Below are 22019 nucleotides of genomic sequence, written 5' to 3' on the forward strand. Positions count from 1 at the left end.
CACTCTATGAAGACGATGCTATGCTCGCTAACAAGACAGCAATTCCCCTAATCCTGCTGAAAGGTTCCTTCGGAGGAGAGGTTAGATTTGGCAGCGAGCACTTGACAAAGGATCAATAAGTTATCAGGAGGGAGTTAGCTGGAAGAAAGTCACAAGTAGTGGGGACACATGCATCCCTTGGAGTCAGTGGGGTTTCCACCAGGGATGGAGTTCATTTTCTTGAAGTCCTGCTCCCCTACTATTTTTGTCTGAAGTCCTAAAGGTTCATTCTCTGGGCTGAATTAGGCAGGCAAGACAATCGCAGGGGTCCCTTCTGGCTTTGAAGCCTGCAAATTAGCCCACAATATCTTCTGATGTAACATTTTCCTGCTCATTCAATATTGTATACAAGCTCCTGGACAATATAATAAGAATATTGCCTTGCTCTTATTGAATGCTTTTCATCAGCAGATCTCAAAGTGCTTTACAAATAAGAGCTGTATCATTACTCCCATTATACAGATGGGGAAACTGAGGCACATAGCGGAAAGTAACTTGCCCAAGGTCACTCAGCAGGCCAGTGGCATAGCTGGGAATAGACTCCAAGTCTCCCATCTTAGCCCACTGCTCTAAGCATCAGGCCACACTGCCTCCTTTATTTGCCCCCCCCCCCTTATTTCCTATACTGAGCAATCAGAGTGGCAATATTGCCTCTGAGGTGGGCAAGTGATGTCCCCGTTGGGCTTCACTCAAGTGACCACCAAAAGAACGGACTTTAAAGAGCTATCTTTACACTTAATGAGTACATGGGGCTGCTGTTCTGTTGCCTCGCTCCCGGATTGCTGAGTTGACACTGGTTTTCTCAGAAGCCTGCTGCAGCATTTAAAAAATATTCTGGACCTGAGCTGCTCAAAGTCACTGCATCAGCCCACATTAGTGCAGTGCCCAAAGGGTCCCATCAAGATTGGAACCTTGTTGTCCAAGGTGTGGTACTGCCCCAGATAGGCCCTGGGGAGCTCAGTCTAGAAAGCCCTTACTCAGCAAAGCACTTAAGTATGTGCTTAAAGGTGAAAGATGCAGGAGGTCAGACTAGATGATCACGCTGGTCCCTCATGCTGGGTAAAGAATGGTGTCCCTAGCCTCTGCTTGTCAGAGAGTGGAGATGGATGGCAGGAGAGAGATCACTTGATCATTACCTGTTAGGTTCACTCCCTCTGGGGCACCTGGCATTGGCCACTGTCGGCAGACAGGATACTGGGCTGGGTGGCCCTTTGGTCTGACCCAGTCTGGCCGTTCTGATGTTCTTATGCCTTAAAGGCTACGAGCCTAGGAGGCGGTGGTATGGTCAGAGGAGAGAACACCGGGCTGGCAGCCAGGAGACTGGGGTTCTGTGGCTCTTTTGTGACCTTGTAAAAGGCACATCAGCTCTGTGTGCTTCGCTTCCCCAATCAGCATAGCCACCGTTACTTGCTTTGCAAAGGACTGTGTGACCTCTGGGTGCAAAGCCCTGGAGCAGAGCTAAGCATTATTGTTGTTGTTAAAAGCCCAGCCCAGGCCAGCAAAGCACGTGCTTAACTTTAAGCTTGCGCTCAAGTGCGCTGTTGAATTGGGGCCCAAAGCATCCTGGATCTTGGACAGTTATGTCAGTGCTATCAGAGGCAGCGAAATCTTTCCAGACCCTGTTAAAAATGCAGCTGCGTGCCCAGATTTCCCAAAATAGCATCCAGACATTCATCTTGTCAGACCCAGAGCTCGGCCGGGCTGCAGCTCCGAAGAGAAGATCTTTTACAGGCTTTAGGGTCAGACAAAAAATATGCAAGTTTCAGCCACATGCAGATGGAAATCCCCTCCAGAATCTAATACACCCCCCCACGGTAGAACGGTAGCCGAAGCTCCTACTCCTTATCACTCTGTGCACGTCTTCTCACCATTTATACACTTGAAATTATCGAATCCTTCGGGGAGAGAGGCTGAGATGGTTAACCTTGTCAAGCACATCATCCTCTAAAGAGCAGGCTTCATTTGAATGAGTTTGCATAAAAGGACTTCGGGGATTTGGGAAGGAGGAGGAATGGTAAATAAGGCTGGGTTGTATTAGCACATTTTGCACAATAACTGCTGAATTGGAATTCATTTGCAAATTGGATACAATTAACTTAGGCTTGAATAGAGACTGGGAGTGACTAAGTCATTATGCAAGGTAACCTATTTCCCCTTGCTTTTTCCTAACCCTCCTTCCCCCCCCAGATGTTCTTGTTAAACCCTGGATTTGTGCTGGAAATGGCCCACCTTGATTATCATACACATTGTAAGGAGAGTGATCACTTTAGATAAGCTATTGCCAGCAAGAGAGAGTGGGGTGGGGGGAGGTATTTTTTCATGCTTTGTGTGTATAAAAGATCTTCTACACTTTCCACAGCATGCACCCGATGAAGTGAGCTGTAGCTTATGCTCAAATAAATTGGTTAGTCTCTAAGGTGCCACTAGTACTCCTTTTCTTTTTGCGAATACAGACTAACACAGCTGCTACTCTGAATAACTGTATTGATACCCCAAGCAACAGTGCAACCTTTCCCTACCGGAGCTTCTGGGCTAATCATATTTATAACGGGGCAGATAAGGAATAAAATAATACCCAGCGAGCTGCAGTGTGGCTGGATGAGATTAAAGTCTGAATAGTTAATTGCTACTTTAAATGTGCATTAAGATACAGAGGATACATTTGCCTCCTAAATACCAGCACATAAGAGAGACTCACGTACAGCTGCGTACACTCACGCATCTATCTGATGGCTTATTTTGGTTTTAAGCATGATTTAAGCTTTCCAGGGTACACATGAGTTGTCTGGTGTGCTATGGCGCCTGTTAACAGTGCATCTTTTATAACAAACCACTGTGTCTATGAAGGAAGGAAACAGCAATCAGAAAGGGCACTAGTGACAAAAGAACTGGAACTTTAAAAGAATTCATTTACAGGGTGTTCTGGAGCTACCAGACGATAGGAAACCCAGGGAGAGAGATGAATGACTTTGGGTGGTCCAAGAAGGCGGGGGGAGGATGAAACTGGAGAACTCGGATGTTGAATACGGGGGGGGGGGGAATAGTAAGAGTGAGGGTTAGTAGAAGAAAAGTCCCCAAGAGAGAGGCTGGGAGTTCTGTCGCTTAACTCATTTCAGAGCAGACTGGACAAAGCACTCAAGAATATACGGTAAAGGACAGTTCTGAAGGGGCAGATATTATAGTCCTTACTACACTCCGCCCTGGGGAGTTTGCCTGAGAAATGACTGCAGGACGGGGTCTAAAATACCCCACTTTCTCTTGGCCAGCTCTGATTTCTATCGTCCTATTCTTACTCTGAGGGTTGGGGTTTAGTGCATCCCGTGTTTCATATTTTAACCCCTGGCATGCCCATCAGAATAAAGGCCTGTCCCACAAACCCTTGCCCAGATGAGTAGTGTGGTTTCAGTGGGATTGCTCGTGGAGTAGAGTACTTCTGAGCCTGAGTGCGGATATCCGAATGGGGCCCTATGCGGAGGCTGCCACTAAAGTCAACACGCCTGCTCACCTGAGTAAGTCCAACTTGTGTGAGTCACAGCTGGCAGGACTGGATCCCTGTGCAAGGGCAGAGCACTTGTTTGTTCACTTTAGGGTGTTCCGCTGGGCATCACAGGTCTCTGCACAATGCTGATCCCATCTGTAGAGCTCAAAGCACTTTACAAAGGAAGTAAGCATCATTATGCCCATTTTACAGATGGGAAACTGAGGCACGGGGGAGGCAGAGGAATGAGGCAAGATGCTAGAGAAAACTGTAACTTGGTGCTAAGCTATATTTAATGATGGAGAAACACTCCATTCAGCTTGAAAAGGGCAGTGCAATCAGGAAATGAAGCATGATTTTAGCATTAAAATAAGATTGCGTTTTCCTTTGTTGGACTGGGGTAACGTACCACTGTATACATTATAAATACTGCGAGGCATTCAATAGCTCCGAGCCTGATCCGAAATCATTTGAAGCCAGTGGAAAAACCTCCCCCTGACTTTAATGGACTTTGGATCAGGCCCATATCTGTTAAGGAAAATCAAGTGGTAACATTTTGAAAGAAGCTCACTTGCACTCTGGAGTAATATCAACAGAGGCTGTTGCAGATCAGATTCAGCTTTGCATATTACAAGCCTGTCTCCAACATATGAAGAATTTAATTATTGAAATCCTCAGGAACATGCTTCCCCCTCTCCCCCCGCAGATCGCCTTTATTAACAAACTAATAAAGTTTGACTTGGCACAGCAAAATGAGAGAATAGCCCAGTTACCATGGAGATACTAGTGTGTGAGAGTCCCGGCATGGAGAGAATCCCATCTAGGTGCATCACACAAAAAGGGATCTCACTGTTTGTGTCTGTGGCTTGCAGGGGATATTGCTTTCCCTGGCGTAGCAGGAACAATTGTCCTAGGGATGCAGTGGGGTCTCCATCCTGTGCAAGTCAAGGCTGGATGCCTTTCTAAAACATTTCCCTAGCTCAAACACAAGTTACTGGTCTGGATGCAGGAATCACTGCGGGAGGTTCTCTGGCCTGCTATGCAGGAGATCAGGCTTGATGATCTGATGGTCTTTTCTGGGCTTAAAAATCTGTTACACAGACCTCACCTGACATCCTCCCATGGCACCTATGGGTCAGATCGTGGGGGGGGTCCAACAAAGTCAATTTACACCAGCTGCAGTTCTGGCCTGTGAACTGTGAGACTGAAGCAGTTCTCTGAATGGAATACCACTTCTGCTTGCCCTTTTGACCTGCTCCGTGTGTTTTTATTTTTCCGGCTTCTCTCCGTACACCACATTTCAGTTGGCTGTTCGGGAATCTTCTCTTTAAAGAAAAGAATTGTGAATGGATTTAGTGCTCCAGAAAATAAGTAACTGATAGACCCTCACTCAGTCAGGGACTGCCTTAGTCAGCCCCCATTCTGAGCCACCACACCCTGGTGATGATTCAGTCCTGGGGTTTGGTCAGGGAAAGACTGCCAATTGCGCCAGGTTGGGAAGAGAGAAACATTCTGTTCTGATCTGTTCTGTCCCTTATACTGCGCCCGTCACTGTGATATCTAGGCTTGGAAGGATCAGATTTTTGTCGGTAAATGTCAATTTCACCGTACACACACAAACCAATGAAAAAATATTTTCATTGATGATCGGTGAAATTTACAGCATTTTTCTTACTTTGCCTGAGAACTTCTTAGAGTTTGATTTAAGGATATGTACTTTGTATATTTGGATGTGTGATGTTGACAATTTTTATTTTAATGGTTATAAAGCTTTGACTTGATTCTCTAAGACTCCAATCGTTAAATAATTATCTTTCCCACGCCTGTGAAAATTTAAACAGAAAAAAATTACAAATTCCTCAAACCCATAATTCTGTGCAACTGTGAAAAATGTCAATCAATAATAATAAAAAGTGCTTCATGATAAACATTGATATTATCTGTTGAAATTCTCTCTTTTTCTCTCTCTCTCTATCTATATAAACACAAATTCTGCCAAGCCTAGTGGTATGTGATCACCTTCTAGAGTTAAATATAAAACCATAGGAGATGCTTAAATTTAAGTTTCCTTTCTGTTTCTCCCCCAGTCGTGGAGTGTGAGTTACATTTTGCATTTGCACCTGAATAATAATAATTAATAATAATACATAGCTCTTATGTAATGATCATAGAATCATAGAATATCAGGGTTGGAAGGGACCTCAGGAGGTCATCTAGTCCAACCCCCTGCTCAAAGCAGGACCAATCCCCAATTAAATCATCCCAGCCAGGGCTTTGTCAAGCCTGACCTTAAAAACTTCTAAGGAAGGAGATTCTACCACCTCCCTAGGTAACGCATTCCAGTGTTTCACCACCCTCCTAGTGAAAAAGTTTTTCCTAATATCCAACCTAAACCTCCCCCACTGCAACTTGAGACCATTACTCCTTGTCCTGTCATTCTTATGGCATGCACTGGGCAGAAATCTACAAGATTCTGGCTCCTAAATCATCAACAGAGAGTACGCTCCGAGGAGGATTTGAAAATGTTCTGCCATCCTAAATGAACTTCCTGCAGATATGACTGGATTATACACAGAGTGCAAAGGCAAGCATGGGGTCACTGTTGTTAGAATGCCCCCAAGAGGTCGTTGATGGATGAAAATGACATTTCCATTTTAAAATGGCATCCTACGAAGTTTTGAGGCACCACATCAACCCTGAATTCTGCTCAGGAGCCAGGACCTAGCCCAGAGCCATTCAAAAATGCTTGCTTAGCCCCCAGTGCCTTTTGGGCCTAAACTGGCTCCCGCTGACTTCATTGGAGCCATGCTGTTGCTTGCTTTGCCAACCGGGTGACCATACAGATAAGATGGTTGCTTATGAATCCTGGTCCATCCACTGATTCTTTTCTGCCTCTTTAAATATATCGGTCATCTTACAGCACTGTCTGCTAGTCATCCAGCCATCAGTGATGCCCTTCAGGGTCCACATCCTTTGGGAGAACACTCGGGAAGTTACCTCTCCAGAGTTCTGCAACTGTTCTACATTCTGCGGCACTGACCATCCTCCCAGAGGAGAGGTTGGTGAGGCAGGGGCCATCCACGCTCCAGATGACACAGCCTCCCTAGGGGTGATTTCCCCTTGGATCTCTATTTCCCATCTCATCCCAGGCCGGACAATACAGCTCTTGTCCCTGCCAAGCCGCCACTGGCTCCCTGCCAACCAGCCTCACAGCTAAGCCCCCTGTATCCACTACGGAGAAGAGTTCGCTGAGGTCCCCAGAAGCAGCAGCTGCTGTTTCCGCGTTCCAAAGGTCCCGAAGCAGCCGGTGAGCACAGGGCCCAGGCCCAGGTAGGACTGGAAGGGACCATGAGAGGTCAGCTAATCTGGTCTCCTGCATGGTGTGTGTCTTTGGAATCTCTCTTTCACACAGATCACAGTCAAACTTTCTTTACAGAAAATGTAGATAAATCTTCTTCTCTAAACCCGAATAGAATTAAAAAAAAATTGAGGCCTACTTAAATTATATATACATATACATTATTTTTAAAAGAACATTCAATAGATCCAGATTGGCTTTAAAGTTGTCAGCCGCTTTAAGGACCTAATTTATGAACGTGTGAGAAGCTCATAGATGCAAGAGAGAGGAAACACGGTGTCAGATTAAAGGGACGCTGATAACGTGCAATATGGATGACTGTTTTCGGAGCGTAGCAGGGTCCCTCGAAGCATTCAGATTTAATGCTTCTTCCGTATCACTTTTGAAGTTCCCGTAAGGACATTTATGATGGTGACAGGCCTGGATTATCTCTCTACCTGTCAATTTGGAAAGCAGGTTTTTTTAAACATTTATAAAGCAGCTCACGCTTCTCTTTAGCAGGGCCTCTCATATTAAGACAGCACAGCTGATTTGGGAGCTCTGTTCTAAAGAGGAAAGGAGACAGCCACCTTTGATTGCCAGTCGTTTAGAAAAGATCGGGGATCTAAGAGGACAAACGGCTGCTCTGGGTAGCAGGCAATTACCGTTCGAGTGGTTGAAAATGTCCCGGAGAAAATGGGTTTCCATCAGAAAACGATGATTTGACAAAATCAAAACATTTCACAAGAAGGTGTTGGGCGCGTTGAAACTTTTATCAGAATGTTTTGTTTTGATGTCAATGTTTTGCCTCACTATAATTAATTGAAATGATAAAGTTGACACAAAATCTCATGGAGAAGGTTGAAAGGAAATATGCTCAGAATATTTCATCTTTTTGCAAGAAAAATCTTAGATTTCAACTTTTTTGCCCTAATTCAGGATAAAACCAAATTTTTTAATCTCATAATTTCCTCTGGGATGAAAAATTCTGAATTTTGACCAGCCTCATGCCATGGAATGTAGGAAATATTGACTAATTCCTCCAGCGTTCAAGGGCTTTTACTCTAGAGTGAGCAACCAGCTCAGAGCCAAATAAAATCTTCAGCTGTGTTATTGCATAGAAAGGGGCACAAGAGGTTTGGACCTGAGTGGCGGTGGTGGCATTTTTTTCCAAGTCCCAGCTCCAGGAGTCATGGGATGACGTGAGACTCAGCTGTCATTTAAAAGAGTATGTTCCGAGCCATCCCAGTTGCAGGGAAAAGCTTGTAAACCTGACCTGAGTGCACCAGAAGTCACAGAAAAAATACTCCAGGGTTATTTTTTTTTTTAAATCTTGTGATTTTTTTTTTAAGCCAATCTCATGATTTTGGGGCGTGATTTCGTAAAGCTTGAGCCTGACGATACTGCCCAGATGTCCTGGTGCCCAGCCCTGTGTGTCATAACCACGGACCCATCCGTTCTCCCAGCTGCCGAGATTGCGTCCTCATGCTGTTTTGCATTAGCTAATGCAGCGGATCAGAGAGCCCCATCAAATTCTGTCTCCATGTCTCTCGCTAGCCTCCTTCCCGCTAGATGCTGGCAGCATCCATAAGATCGCCCTGGGCCATGCCGGCTTTGGTCTGAATGCAGCTGGAAGGGGCAGGCCTTTGCTGCCATAGTGAAGCAGGTGTCCTCCACACCTGCCCCAGTGGGGCGCTTCCCACCCCCCTGCCCCCCGCCAGTGGTGGCTGAGCCGCTGTCACTGATTGCAGTCAGGCTCTGGCCTACCTGTGACAGGCTCTGCTAGGGAGAATCAGCCAGCTGGGCAGTAGTTAGTTAATTAAGGACCACCCCCTCCCCCCTGGGGCCTTATAAAGGATTATGGGGACTCAGGGAGGAAGCGCCTGGGGAAAGAAGCTAGGAAGCTACTCCCGGTGTGCATGTGGTGGGGGGAAACAGAGCGGGCCCCGTTACCTTCCTCAGGAGGGCTCTCAGAACAACTTGGCCATCAGTGGACTCAAATAATATGTAATTGGGTAATTACTTCACTCCTTACTTACACAGTAAAATCAGAAAGTCCTTGCAGTAAACACCTGCTAACAATCTCCTAATTACATCTGCCTGTAGATTACCAGCTAATTACATCCAGTGGTGGGGGCTCCCAAAATAATTCCCATGGAAACTGTGGTGCAGATTAGTATGTGCAGGAATTAACCCGGCCTGTGTTTACTCTATAATTAGCCAGGGATTCTGTTATGTAACTTCCCACCAGGCTCTCACAGATGCTGCGTCTCCCTGAAATTAATTCCCAGCTCTAAATGGTGCGGGAAGGTGCGATGCAGACCTTGCAACACGGGATTGCATCTTCAGACCCTCCAACTCAGTGGTGGGGAACTGGCCAGCCGGGGGTCCCATAATAGCTAACCTCACGTTTCCCTTTGTTAATATCATGCCGTTGTTCCTTGTCTCTTGTGTCTTTTGCTTTTTACACAATATGAAGAAACCACATAGGAGGGCAGTTCAGTGTGTCCATTTGCTACCTAGCCACAAACACGCAGAGCTGCGCTGGCTGGTTTCTGGTGCCTTCCAAAACAAAGAACACGGTGAGCACCACGAGAAAGCTCCCACACCACTTAAAAGGCTATTACCCAGTTCCTATACACTACACTTACTATCCTGTGAGGCCGGAAATAGTTCTTCCTCCATTTTGGACCTGCCCCCGCATCCACTGGCATTTTATCACTGACGTCAAAGGGATCATGCCAAGTCCTTTAATAGGATTTATAGGGGGTGTCTCTTATTACTCCGACCTTCACCCTCACTTCCTTTCTACTGCCCATCACTCTCACTTATTGCATCTGATCTTAGATTGTAAATTCTTCAGGCCCCAAATGGCCTATGTCTGGATGTTTGGACAGTGCCTTGCAAAATAGGGCCTCGTTGCCCCTTGGGCCACATGGCAGTGAACCAACACATAATAATGCAAATCAGCTGCTCATAATCATCTCCTGTGCCTGGCTCTTCCTTTTCCTGGACCGTTGGAGCTCGACCAGCACCCTGGCATGCAGCGTGGCAGACAGTGCAAACACTGAGCACAGTAGCTAAAAATTAAGATATCTTGGACTTGACTTATGCATCCTGCATCCTGGGTGGCAAGGAGAGAAGCCGGTTACAGAGGCAGAAAATAAATGTCACCTTTTTCCCCCTCTCTCTTCTGCATTTCCATTTCCTGATCCTGTTGTTCTCCCCCCCCAATTTATTGAGGAGCTCCGTTTAGCCAACCCCGCAGATAAACTCTGAGTGTTGCAGTCCTTGTGTGACTGAATAGACCAAACTGGCTGCGTTAGGGGCAGTCCCCAGCTAGATCTTTACAAGTTTCTGTCACAGTTAAGGCTGGTTGAAAATTTGCCATCAAAACTGGGGTCGGGGGAGGGGGAATGGAAAATCGGGGCTTTTTGACGCAATTAAATGTTTCACAAAAAGTACCGGCTTTCCCTGGGAACGTTTAACTTTTCATTAAAAACCGAAACAAAACGAAACAGCACCTGCGATAGTAGAAACAGCTCATCCGGAAACTGGACTAGTTCAATTTGGAAATGCTGACGCAGTGACGCCGAGTTGCAGGTCAGGTGCTCCATGAGCCCATTCTCCCCTATGGGTCAGGCTCCAGGGCCAGACTACGTCTCCCATGGTGCACCACTAAAACGGATCATTATGGACAGGTCCAGCATAGGCACTGGGTGCTTTCCAGATTCGAATCTTTCAAGAGCTTCTCATTCTGTGCGGAGAACAGGTCAGGTGCATGAACGATTCAAATCCCATCCAGCTAGGTGTCTGAAGGAAGGATGCTCTTGGGTTTAACATACAAAACGAGGAATCAGGAGATGTAGGTTTCTGTTCGTGGCGCCGCCAGACTTCCCACATGACCGTAGCCAGGTCACTTAAGATCTCCGTGCCTCAGTTTCTCCATTTGTAACTATAATATAATACCTCTCTACCTCTTAGGCACTGGGATACCATCAGCCTTTGTTGTCTATCAAGTACTTTGAGACCTTCAGAGAGAAGCTGGTATATATTATTTGATCACACTAGAGAAAAGGGAACAATTAGTGGACTTCTGTGTTTTCGCATCTAGGTGGATGGGAGAGCTAAATGGGACTGGGTGAAATTGGCTCAGACTCTGTTAGGAATGCAGTGTGTTAATCCACCCTGCTTTCCACTGAGAAACTAAGATGCCATGTGCTTGCCATAAACGAGTCATCTGGTGATCTCATCACTGCCTCTTTTGGCCTTCCTCAAACTCACATGTACAGCTTGTGACTTGCCACAAGAGTGACTTGGAAAATGGTAACGATGCTCTTTGAACCATTTAGAAAGAAGTGGACATGTTCCGGGGTTCCAGAAAGTCACACATTTTCCAGTTTCTTTGCCAAAAAGCCCCAAACCAGGGGGAGGAGTGGTTAAAATGTTCAGTTTTCACATTTTTGGTTGAAGAAAACTGGAAAATGTTGAAAGAGATGAAAAATGTTCATGTTGACAAAGTGTTGCCAGGACTAAATGTCGCTCGGTTTGAGGTGTTACCCTTGCTCTTGGGTCCTGTGTGAAATCCACAGCCTCTCTGAGGCTGTGACGTCCTTTCACTGTCCTTGGAGTGAGCAGGACAACTGGGGGGACAATAATACCGCACCGCAGAGGGCATGCGTTACTTTGAGCCGAGCTATGCTACGCTGTTCACTGCTAGGCAGCCAGGCCATTGAGTGCTATGGAATTACTGAGACGCCCTCCTTCGTGTTCTTGTAAAGAGCTGCACAAATGAAGCCATTTGCAGTGCACATCCAGTGTGATTGGTCCTACAAAATCCAGGAATTATGGTGCATATTTTTGAGCGCCATCCACTGGCAACTGATCGATTAACCCAGTGGTTTTCAAACTTTTTTTTTTTCCCGCGGACCACTTGAAAATTGCTGAAGGGCTCGGCGGACCACTGAATGATCTTCCCAAATGTTCTTTGTACCGATAGCTAACTCTGGTAAAATGCTGTGGAGAAAAGCGTTATATGAAAAAAGCTTAATAATAATTAACGGTTTTTTGTTCTACAAATAAAACCACACAACTCACATTTTAATATCAGTAGCCTTACCTTTCTAATGCGATGGATGTGCCCTCTCTCCCCCGCCATGGCAGCCCCTGAGCTGGGGCTGGGAAAGAGGGGGGTCTCTCCCCTGCCGTGGCAGCCCCCGAGCTGGGGAAAGTCACCTCTTTCTCTGGCCACCGCAGCCCTGCACCTCCCAAATTCCTCCCCCTCTTCTCACCCCACTGCCCCCTCCCACCTGCCCCCTATTCCCCCCAACGCCACCTCTTCACCTTACATGTGCATCTTCTCCAGGGTCCAAGCACTTAATTAGTGGAACCACGTCTGCCTGGCTCCACTAATTAGGTGGCTCTTCATTCTCTCATGAGCGGCCACCCAGGTGCGCACCTTGGAGGGAACTATCCCTGGACCACCTGAACGGTGTAGTCCACGGACCACAGTTTGAGAACCTCTGTGCTACCCCATCTACAGACGTAGCGCACTCCCTTAAAGGAGACAGCCAATAAAGAATCTACCTCCAGGTTATCCGCAAGCCCCAGAGCATGCTGGGTTAGATCTCTGGGAGTTTGGACTCACTACCCCAGAGCCGAGTTGAGCTGGGAAACTTTCTGTTCTGTTTACTGCGGTTGAACAGCTGCCCTCTTGCTTTGATTGCGTTCACTGGCCCTGCACTCTACCACCTCACAGCGGATTTGCAATTGAGAACTTCCAAAGGGCTGTAAGAGATGTAAAAGGCCATGAAATAGCCAGCGCCATCAAAGAGAGGGATGTTGTGTCTGGGGAGTGATGTCGTTTCAAACAGCAAACGTTCCCCAGAAGAAAAGAAAACAGGCTTGTTCTGTTTGTGTGGCTCTCGATAGTGATCTCAGCTTTATTTCATTAGCCAGGATTTCCCTTATCTGCAGCTTCCTTCTATTTCCCCAATTGCCATGGTAGCACGGTCCTGGGTTCTGTTACGGCCCATTGGATTCAGAAATAGGTCAGACTATCCTTAAGAAAAGCTAATTATAACACTCTTCGGGCTCCCACATGCTCCATGGTCCATCCTCTCTGCCGCCCGTGGCACAAAATGATTTTAAAAAAGTGTGTGTGACAGTGGGAGACAGAGAGTGATTACAAAGCTGCAGCACTGATGCCAAAATTGCAGATCCAGCGCACCACTTAAAGCCACCCCCCATCGCCAGTTGCATCCCCTCTGGTGTCAAAAAGGCCTGTCTGCTGTGATAAGGTCTGGCCAAGGGGCTGGTGCCCAGGCACAGAGCATAAACACCAGCAGCGTGAAATTCCCCCTGCTGGTTTCCATTCTTTACTTTGAGAGTCTTGACGTCTCTTTGAGAACCAACAGAAAGCTTTGGAGGAAAATAGTCCCCAGCTAAATCCATCCCCGGTCTAAATCCATTGGCTTCGCTCCAGATAAATCTGGCCCTCCAGTTAGAGACCATTCTGCCCACGGACAGTGTGTGCTGGGGTCTCCTCTACCATCGTCATCCCCTTGAGTTCAGTGGGCTTTGGATCCGGCCCCTGGTTCTTCATCGGGCCCATATGTGAAAGAACTGTGGATGCTTGGGAAGCCACGTGCTTATTCCCGCACCTTGTTTGTGTCATAATTCTCCAGGATGTTTGCAACTCGCAGGTAACCCCCTGCCCGCCATAGCAACAGAGCTTGTTTCCGTGCAAATGTTCCAAGCAATAGAAAGGGAAAGAGAAATACATGCTCCAGCAGGAGGGTTTTCCCTACGCAGAATGTCCTTCAAGGATTTGCAAGTGGCGTCGGCATGCCTCCAACGCGCCACTTGATGAGCACGACGACAGAGCTTTCTCCCAAAGCCAAATCTGGGCTCCTTGTGGCTCTCATCATCTCCGCTCCACACTCCCCGAGCTTCCCCTTCCAGCTCATTGCAACGCCTGGTTCCATGTGCTCCCAAACCAGGGACAGAAGCTCGCTGGGGCATTTCCCTGGGAAGACAGTGGCGCAGCCCATTTAGTTTTGCGTCCACTGCTGCTGTGACCACGATTGTCAGGGCTGGGGCTAGGGATTCACTACACGGCTTGGTCTGCAATTAGTAATGTGTGCTCCTCGGTAATTGGCCCCGCTGTGCTCTGGATGTTTTCTTTCCTATCTGATTGTGATGTGTGTTGAGATTCTTCTTGCAATTCCGTTCATCTCCCCGCCCCCTCCCCAACACACACACACACAGTCTGTGCATTTAAACTCCCTCTTGGTTTTGTCTTAAAACCCTATGTGTGAAAGAACCTGTCTGAATGGGGCAGGGTGCTTTGCCCCTTTAAGAGCCAGCGGCCTGGGCTCAGCCAGTGCTGTTCCATGATGGACCCAGCTGGGAAGGGGGTCAAGTGTCTGCTATACAGATGTCATAAAAATAAAGGGAAGGGTAACCATCTTTCTGTATACAGTGCTATAAAATCCCTCCTGGCCAGAGGCAAAACCCTTTCACCTGTACAGGGTTAAGAAGCTAAGGTAACCTCACTGGCACCTGATCAAAATGACCAATGAGGGGACAAGATACTTTCAAAGCTGGAGCGGGGGGAAACAAAGGGTCTATCTGTCTGTGTGATGCTTTTGCCGGGAACAGATCAGGAATGCAGTCTCAAAAACTCTGTTAAGTTAGTAAGTCATCTAGCTAGAAATGCGTTAGATTTCCTTTTGTTAAATGTCTGGTAAAATAAGCTGTGCTGAATGGAATGGATATTCCTGTCTTTGTGACTTTTTGTAACTTAAGGTTTTGCCTAGAGGGATTCTCTATGTTTTGAATCAGATGACCCTGTAAAGGTATTTACCATCCTGATTTTACAGAGGTGATTCTTTTACCTTTTCTTTAATTAAACTTTTTCTTTTAAGAACCTGATTGATTTTTCATTGTTCTTAAGATCCAAGGGTTTGGGTCTGTGTTCACCTGTACCAATTGGTGAGGATTCTTATCAAACCTTCCCCAGGAAAGGGGGTGTAGGGCTTGGGGAGATTATTTTGGGGGAAGTCGTCTCCAAGTGGGCTCTTTCCCTGTTCTTTGTTTAACACACTTGGTGGTGGCAGCATAGGGTTCAAGGACAAGGCAAAATTTGTACATTGGGGAAGTTTTTAACCTAAACTGGTCAGAATAAGCTTAGGGGGTCTTTCATGCAGGTCCCCACATCTGTACCTTAGAGTTCAGAGTGGGGAAGGAACCTTGACAACAGGGCTGACAGCTCGGGAAGCTGCAGGAGGCAGACTTGTCCACCCAAGAGGGACTGGCCCTGGAGCGAAAACACCTGCCTTGGCCAGGAAAACGGTTTTGTTTTGGGTCACTTTGCAAGGTGTGATTTACTCAATCCTTCCCCAAGGGAAGGGTCTGAAAGAGATCTGGGGGTGGAGTTCATCCTTCCTGGGCTGGAGAAACAGCCCAATGGTGAACTTGCTGCTGGATTTCCGAAGGCTCGGCGCTCACAGCCAGGTGTCCGAGAGAGCTCATCTCATTTCGATACCTAACTAACTAAAGGCCAGATTTTCCCAGCACCAGGCAAGATCTTCAACAGAGCCCCGCACCCAATGCACTGAGCTCCTTGGAAAAGCTGGCCAAGATTTTGATCCATTTTCAATTTGTCAGCAATGGCCATTGTTTGGGGGGGACACGACTTGCCTGCTTTGGAACTCACCTCATAAAGAGCCTTGGCAAGAAACCAACGGATTCTGCCATGTGTTTTTGAGAAGATTTTTATTTACTATGAAGTTCTGGACCCTCACAGAACTTCCTAGCCTCGTGTTTATTCTTCTTCCACCTGCCTTGAACCAGGCAGGCAGATAAATGGCTGGAAAGGTTGTTTCATTTCGTTGCCACTTCTGTAAGATCTGCTGTCTCCTCTGTAGTGCAGGGCCATTTTAGTAACTTCCCAAAGTGATGTCCTCTGTCAGTTATCCCTGGTGCCCCCAGGGCCTTCTATGGCAAAAGAACAGGGGAAATATTCTTCCATTGTGTCGATTATTGGTATTGTAGTCCTGCCTCAGGACCCCAACCTAGATGCAGGTCCCATTGTACTAGGCACTGTGTGGACACAGAATGACAGAGGCTCTGTCCCAAAGAACTTATGATCAAGACAAAGGAAGGATTGTTATCCGGGTTTCACTAGGGAACAAAACACAGAGAGCTGAAGTGTTGAGACATCTGTGGGCTGTAGGGAAGCGGGGTTGGTTGGGTGCGTGCGCCCTACCAGCCCCCAATTTCTCTTTCAGAGGGTCATGCTCTGCCGCTTTGTTCCAACTCACCTTTGCTGTCCAACTTCGTTCCAGGGGATGTAGCCGACTTCGGCGTGACATCCCCAGTCAGAACAACTTCCAGCAGAGGCGCCTGAATGGCTGCCAGACTGCTGCGGAGCTTGATGCATCTGGGCAGCTCCCTCTCGGTTTGTCAGGAGCCTTAACCCCAGTGGTTGCGGTCAATGAATCAGAAGTACTGCAGGGCTCACCGCGTGGCTGTCAGTGGTTCAGATGCACATGTGCATCCTTCGGGGGATGTTCTCCCCTGTCATGTTCGATGCTTCCACCTTTTAATGGCTACGGAGGTGATATCTAGCCGCACTTCACGTTTTGGAGCTGAGGTCAGAGGCTGCAGTTTCTTTAGCGGGCAGACTGGATTTCCCCAACCCGGTCCTCTGATGTAGGCTCCAGCTATCCTGGTGCTATCTGTGAGCATCGTGGGTCCTAGTACTAACACAATATGGACCAGCTGGTCACCTCTTGCATTGGGTGAAGGCATCTGTCTTCATGGCACCCCAGAGTTGAGAGTTACCAGTTGTAAAGGCAGAAGGGGCACTTGGCTGGAGCTGGAGGACATGCCTAGAATATTGGGGAGTCAAGGGCAGATCGGGGGGAAAGCTGGCAGCCGGCTCAGATGGAGAAGGAATGAGTGTGGGGCATTTACAGCTGTGGGGATGGAAACGGGAGGAAAAAATGCCCCATGTGGATAATTTTGGGCTGTGTTGTGACCTTTTGGGCTTAACCGAGTCTTTGAGGGCCTTGGCGTGCACGGTGTTCCCGCCAGCTCCAGACTAAGGACAGAGAGTTCGAGACTGAGGCCTAGAACGGCAGGGAAGGTGCGGGATGAGACGGAGTTCGAGACTGAGGCCTAGAACGGCAGGGCAGGTGCGGGGTGAGACGGAGTTCGAGACTGAGGCCTAGAACGGCAGGGAAGGTGCGGGATGAGACGGAGTTCGAGACTGAGGCCTAGAACGGCAGGGAAGGTGCGGGATGTGACGGAGTTCGAGACTGAGGCCTAGAACGGCAGGGAAGGTGCGGGATGAGACGGAGTTCGAGACTGAGGCCTAGAACGGCAGGGAAGGTGCGGGATGAGACGGAGTTCGAGACTGAGGCCTAGAACGGCAGGGCAGGTGCGGGATGTGACGGAGTTCGAGACTGAGGCCTAGAACGGCAGGGAAGGTGCGGGATGTGACGGAGTTCGAGACTGAGGCCTAGAACGGCAGGGCAGGTGCGGGATGAGACGGAGTTCGAGACTGAGGCCTAGAACGGCAGGGCAGGTGCGGGGTGAGACGGAGTTCGAGACTGAGGCCTAGAACGGCAGGGCAGGTGCGGGATGAGACGGAGTTCGAGACTGAGGCCTAGAACGGCAGGGAAGGTGCGGGATGAGACGGAGTTCGAGACTGAGGCCTAGAACGGCAGGGCAGGTGCGGGATGTGACGGAGTTCGAGACTGAGGCCTAGAACGGCAGGGCAGGTGCGGGATGTGACGGAGTTCGAGACTGAGGCCTAGAACGGCAGGGCAGGTGCGGGATGAGACGGAGTTCGAGACTGAGGCCTAGAACGGCAGGGCAGGTGCGGGGTGAGACGGAGTTCGAGACTGAGGCCTAGAACGGCAGGGCAGGTGCGGGGTGAGACGGAGTTCGAGACTGAGGCCTAGAACGGCAGGGAAGGTGCGGGGTGAGACGGAGTTCGAGACTGAGGCCTAGAACGGCAGGGAAGGTGCGGGATGTGACGGAGTTCGAGACTGAGGCCTAGAACGGCAGGGCAGGTGCGGGATGTGACGGAGTTCGAGACTGAGGCCTAGAACGGCAGGGCAGGTGCAGGATGAGACGGAGTTCGAGACTGAGGCCTAGAACGGCAGGGCAGGTGCGGGATGAGACGGAGTTCGAGACTGAGGCCTAGAACGGCAGGGCAGGTGCGGGATGTGACGGAGTTCGAGACTGAGGCCTAGAACGGCAGGGCAGGTGCGGGATGAGACGGAGTTCGAGACTGAGGCCTAGAACGGCAGGGCAGGTGCGGGATGTGACGGAGTTCGAGACTGAGGCCTAGAACGGCAGGGCAGGTGCGGGATGTGACGGAGTTCGAGACTGAGGCCTAGAACGGCAGGGCAGGTGCGGGGTGAGATAGCCGAGCTGTCTGGAAGAAGGGGAAGAATCCCGTGCAAGCTTTGCCTTCCCTCTGCCTGCCTTTAGCCTGTGCAACTGACTCGCTTCCAGCAGCACAAAGTCCCCCCAGATTGAGACTGGAAAATAAATCACTGATGTTTGGGAAGGGGAGGTGTGAGCGCTTATTGCCTGTCAGGGACAGGGCTTAGGTCCTGCCATGCGGGGGGTGTGGGGTGGGGTGGAAATCATCTCCAGCCATAATGTTTGTTTGCGCCATGACCACGCTGCTGGTGGCAACTTATTCCACTTCACTCTAGCATCCCTGAGAAACCGGGCTGAGGATCCATGTATGTCCTTGGCACGTAGGGGGATGAGAGGCGGGGGGGGGGAGGGGGGATGTACATGCCTTAATGCCTGTAAGTGTGTGTTTGTTTGTCCACAAACCTCCATGTGGGTCTGTGTGACAGAGCGAAAGGAGGCTGTGTGTGTTTGTGTGTCAGAACATGTGAGCGACGCATAATTTCAAACCTATTACCTGCTTCTCAGGAGCCCTTTCCAGATTTGCTCCTTATCCGCAGGGCACAGATCCAGTTTAGCTCTCTGTGGCTCGCTCCTCAGCCGCATTTCGAACGCTGCAGCCTGCCGCTGCCCCAGCTCTGAGTGGAGCGGGATTACGTCGGCGGGAGGGAGGATTCTCCTGGCTGGCTGCGCCTGCTTCTTTCGCTGGCTTTCCCGTCTCGTCTCCCCACCTGTCTAGTGTCTGGGGTTCTCCCCTTCCAGGGCAGAGAGATTAGGTGGCTTGTCTGGCCCTACGAGGGGAGTGGGACTTAGGAGTTCCTGGGCCGGGCCCGAGTCACTAGGCTCACTGCTCTCATGCTGGGAGCTGAGACCTGCGACCACAGACAAACACAGGGCTAGACTGTAACTTTGCCGACTTCACTGTGATTGGGAGATTGCCAGCTCTGCCCTGCTCCTGGCTTGCTCTGGATGAGGAGTAAGGCCCGGCTTCCCAAATGAATGGGAGTTAGGTGCCTCAGTGACTTTACCACTTTCCATGCAGCAGCTCGCTCCCCAAGAGCTCCGGCCTCTCCTGCTTACCGAGCGGTATCCTCGATCTCCCCAAAGCAGAACTGTGACGAGAGCCATATGGTTTCACCGAGCATCAGAAAGAGCAGGATGGAGCCCTCCAGGAACGTGGGGAACAGACCGGAGTGGGACCACACACTGCAGAATTAAGGAGGCTGAACAAATTAGTTTATTGAAAAAAAAAATCTGTGGAAGGAAATAGTCACCTTATTCTGAAATTTTGCTGTTGGACATAAGAACAGCCACCCTGGATCAGACCAAGGTCCATCTAGCCCCATCTCCCGTCTTCCAACAGTGGCCGGTGCCAGATGCCTCAGAGGGAATGAGCAGAACAGGGCAATTCCGCAGTGATCCATCCCATGTCGTCCAGTCCTAGCTTCTGTCAGTCAGAGGCTTAGGTATACCCAGAGCACGGACTTGCCTCCCTGACCATCTTGGCTAATAGCCATTGGTGGACCTATTCTCCATGACCTTATCTAGTTCTTTTTTGAACCCAGTTAGACTTTTGGCCTTCACAACATCCCTCCTCCTCCGGTTGAGTGAAGAAATGCTTCCTTTTGTTTGTTTTAAACCTACTGCCTGTTAATTTCAGTGGGTGACCCCTGGTTCTTGTGTTATGGGAAGGGCTAAATAACACTTCCCTATTCGCGTTCTCCACCCCAGTCATGATTTTATAGACCTCTGTCATATCCCCCCTTAGTCGTCCATTTTCTAAAGGGAACAATCCCACTCTTTTAAATCTCTCCTCATTTGGAAGCTGTTCCATTCCCCTAATCATTTTTGTTGCCCTTCTCTCTGCCTTTTCCAATTCTAATATATGTTTTTTGAGAGGAGGCAACCAGAACTGCATGGAGTATTCCAGGTGTGGGCAAACTGTGGCTTTATTTAGTGGCATTATAATATTTACTGTCTTATTATCTATCAAAGCCCTGGCTGGGATGATTTAACTGGGAATTGGTCCTGCTTTGAGCAGGGGGTTGGACTAGATGACCTTCTGGGGTCCCTTCCAACCCTGATATTCTATGATTCTATGATATTCTATCCCTTTCCTAATGGTTCCTAACATTCTGTTTGTTTTTTGACTGCCGCTGCACACTGAGTGGATGTTTTCAGAGAACTGTCCACAATGACTCCAAGATCTCTTTCTTGAGTGGTAACAGCTAATTCAGACCCCATCATTTTATATGTATAGTTGGGATTATGTTTTCCAATGTGCATTACTTTTCACCTATCAACATTGAATTTCATCTGCTATTTTGTTGCCCAGTTTTGTGAGATCCCTTTGTAACTCTTTGCGGTCAGCCCTGGCCTGAATTATTTTAAACAATTTTGGATGATCTACAGATTTTGCAACCTCATCGTTCACCCCTTTTTCCAGATCATTTATGAACATGTTGAACTGCACAGGTCCCAGTACAGACCCTTGGGGGACCCCACTATTTACCCTGCTCCATTGTGAAAACTGACCATTCATTCCTACCCTTTGCTCCCTACTTTTTAACTAGTCACTGATCCAAGAGAGGACCTTCCCTTTTATCCCTCCAGTCAACTGCTGCCGAAGCTGATTTAAGTGATGTGTTACGCACTACAGTTCTGCCGTTTCATATCGGAGTTCCTTGAGAACTCCTGGGCGAACACCATCTGGTCCTGGTGACTGATTGCTGTTTCCTTGAGTGCTCCTTTCGCACCTCAATCATCCAGTGGCCCCACTGACTGCTTGGCCGGCTTCCTGCTTCTGATTTACTTAAAAGTTGATGTTAGTTTTTGAATCTTTTTCTAGTTGCTTTTCAAATTCTTTCTTGGTCTGCCTAATTATACTTTTACACTTGATTTGCCAGTGTTTATGCTCCTTTCTATTTTCCTCACTAGGATTTGGCTTCCAGTTTTTAAAGGATGCCTTTTTGCTTCTAACCACCACTTTTACTCCACTGTTCAGCCGTGGTGGCATTTCTTCTGGTTCTTTAACTGTTGTTGGTTTTTCAATTTGAGGCATACGTTTAGTTTGAGCCTCTCTGATGGTGTTTTAAAATAGTTTCCATGAAGCTTGCAGGCATTTCACCCTTGTGATTGTTCCTTTTGATTTCCGTTTAACTAGCTTCCTCATTTTTGTGTTGTTTCCCCCTTTTGAGGTTAAATGTTACTGTGGTGGGTTTCTTTGGCATTTGTCCCCTTACAAGGATGTTAAATTTTAATTACATTATGGTCTCAATTACCAAGCGATTCAGCGATATTCACTTCTTGGACCAGATGCAGTGCTCCGTTTAGGATTAAATCAAGAATTGCCTCGCCCCTTGTAGGTTCCAGGACCAGTTGCTCCAAGAAGCTGTCATTCATGGTGTCGAGAACAATGCCTGCTGAGGAGAAAGGGATCAGTCTGGACTAGCCCATCTCTCAGAGGCCACAATTCTGCCGTGTGTGTGCGCGCATGATGGTTCTATCTACATCAAGGGGACACCCCAAATGTTGCCATTCCGAAAAGAGTACCTGAAACAGCAGTTTGGGCAGCTGCCCAGATCCCCTTCGTTACTTGTCTGTATAGCACTCAAAGAGGCTTCGATTTGTGGCCTGACTAGGCAATAGAGAGCATTTACATGATGGGATGAGCCCTGAAAACCTGACATGGTGCATCCAAGCTGTGTTTCACATGCTTCCTGTGGC

The 22019-nt window shown here is 48.3% G+C and overlaps 1 protein-coding gene across 1 annotated transcript in view; it reads left to right on the forward strand.

Annotated features, from left to right (window-relative positions):
• Positions 1–22019, forward strand: part of LOC311525397 (uncharacterized protein) — a 29142-nt gene that overhangs the window by 2249 nt on the left and 4874 nt on the right. The window lies entirely within an intron of this gene.

Source organism: Lepidochelys olivacea (assembly GCF_965140295.1).
Source record: "Lepidochelys olivacea isolate rLepOli2 genome assembly, chromosome: 8".
Lineage (NCBI taxonomy): Eukaryota > Metazoa > Chordata > Testudines > Cheloniidae > Lepidochelys > Lepidochelys olivacea.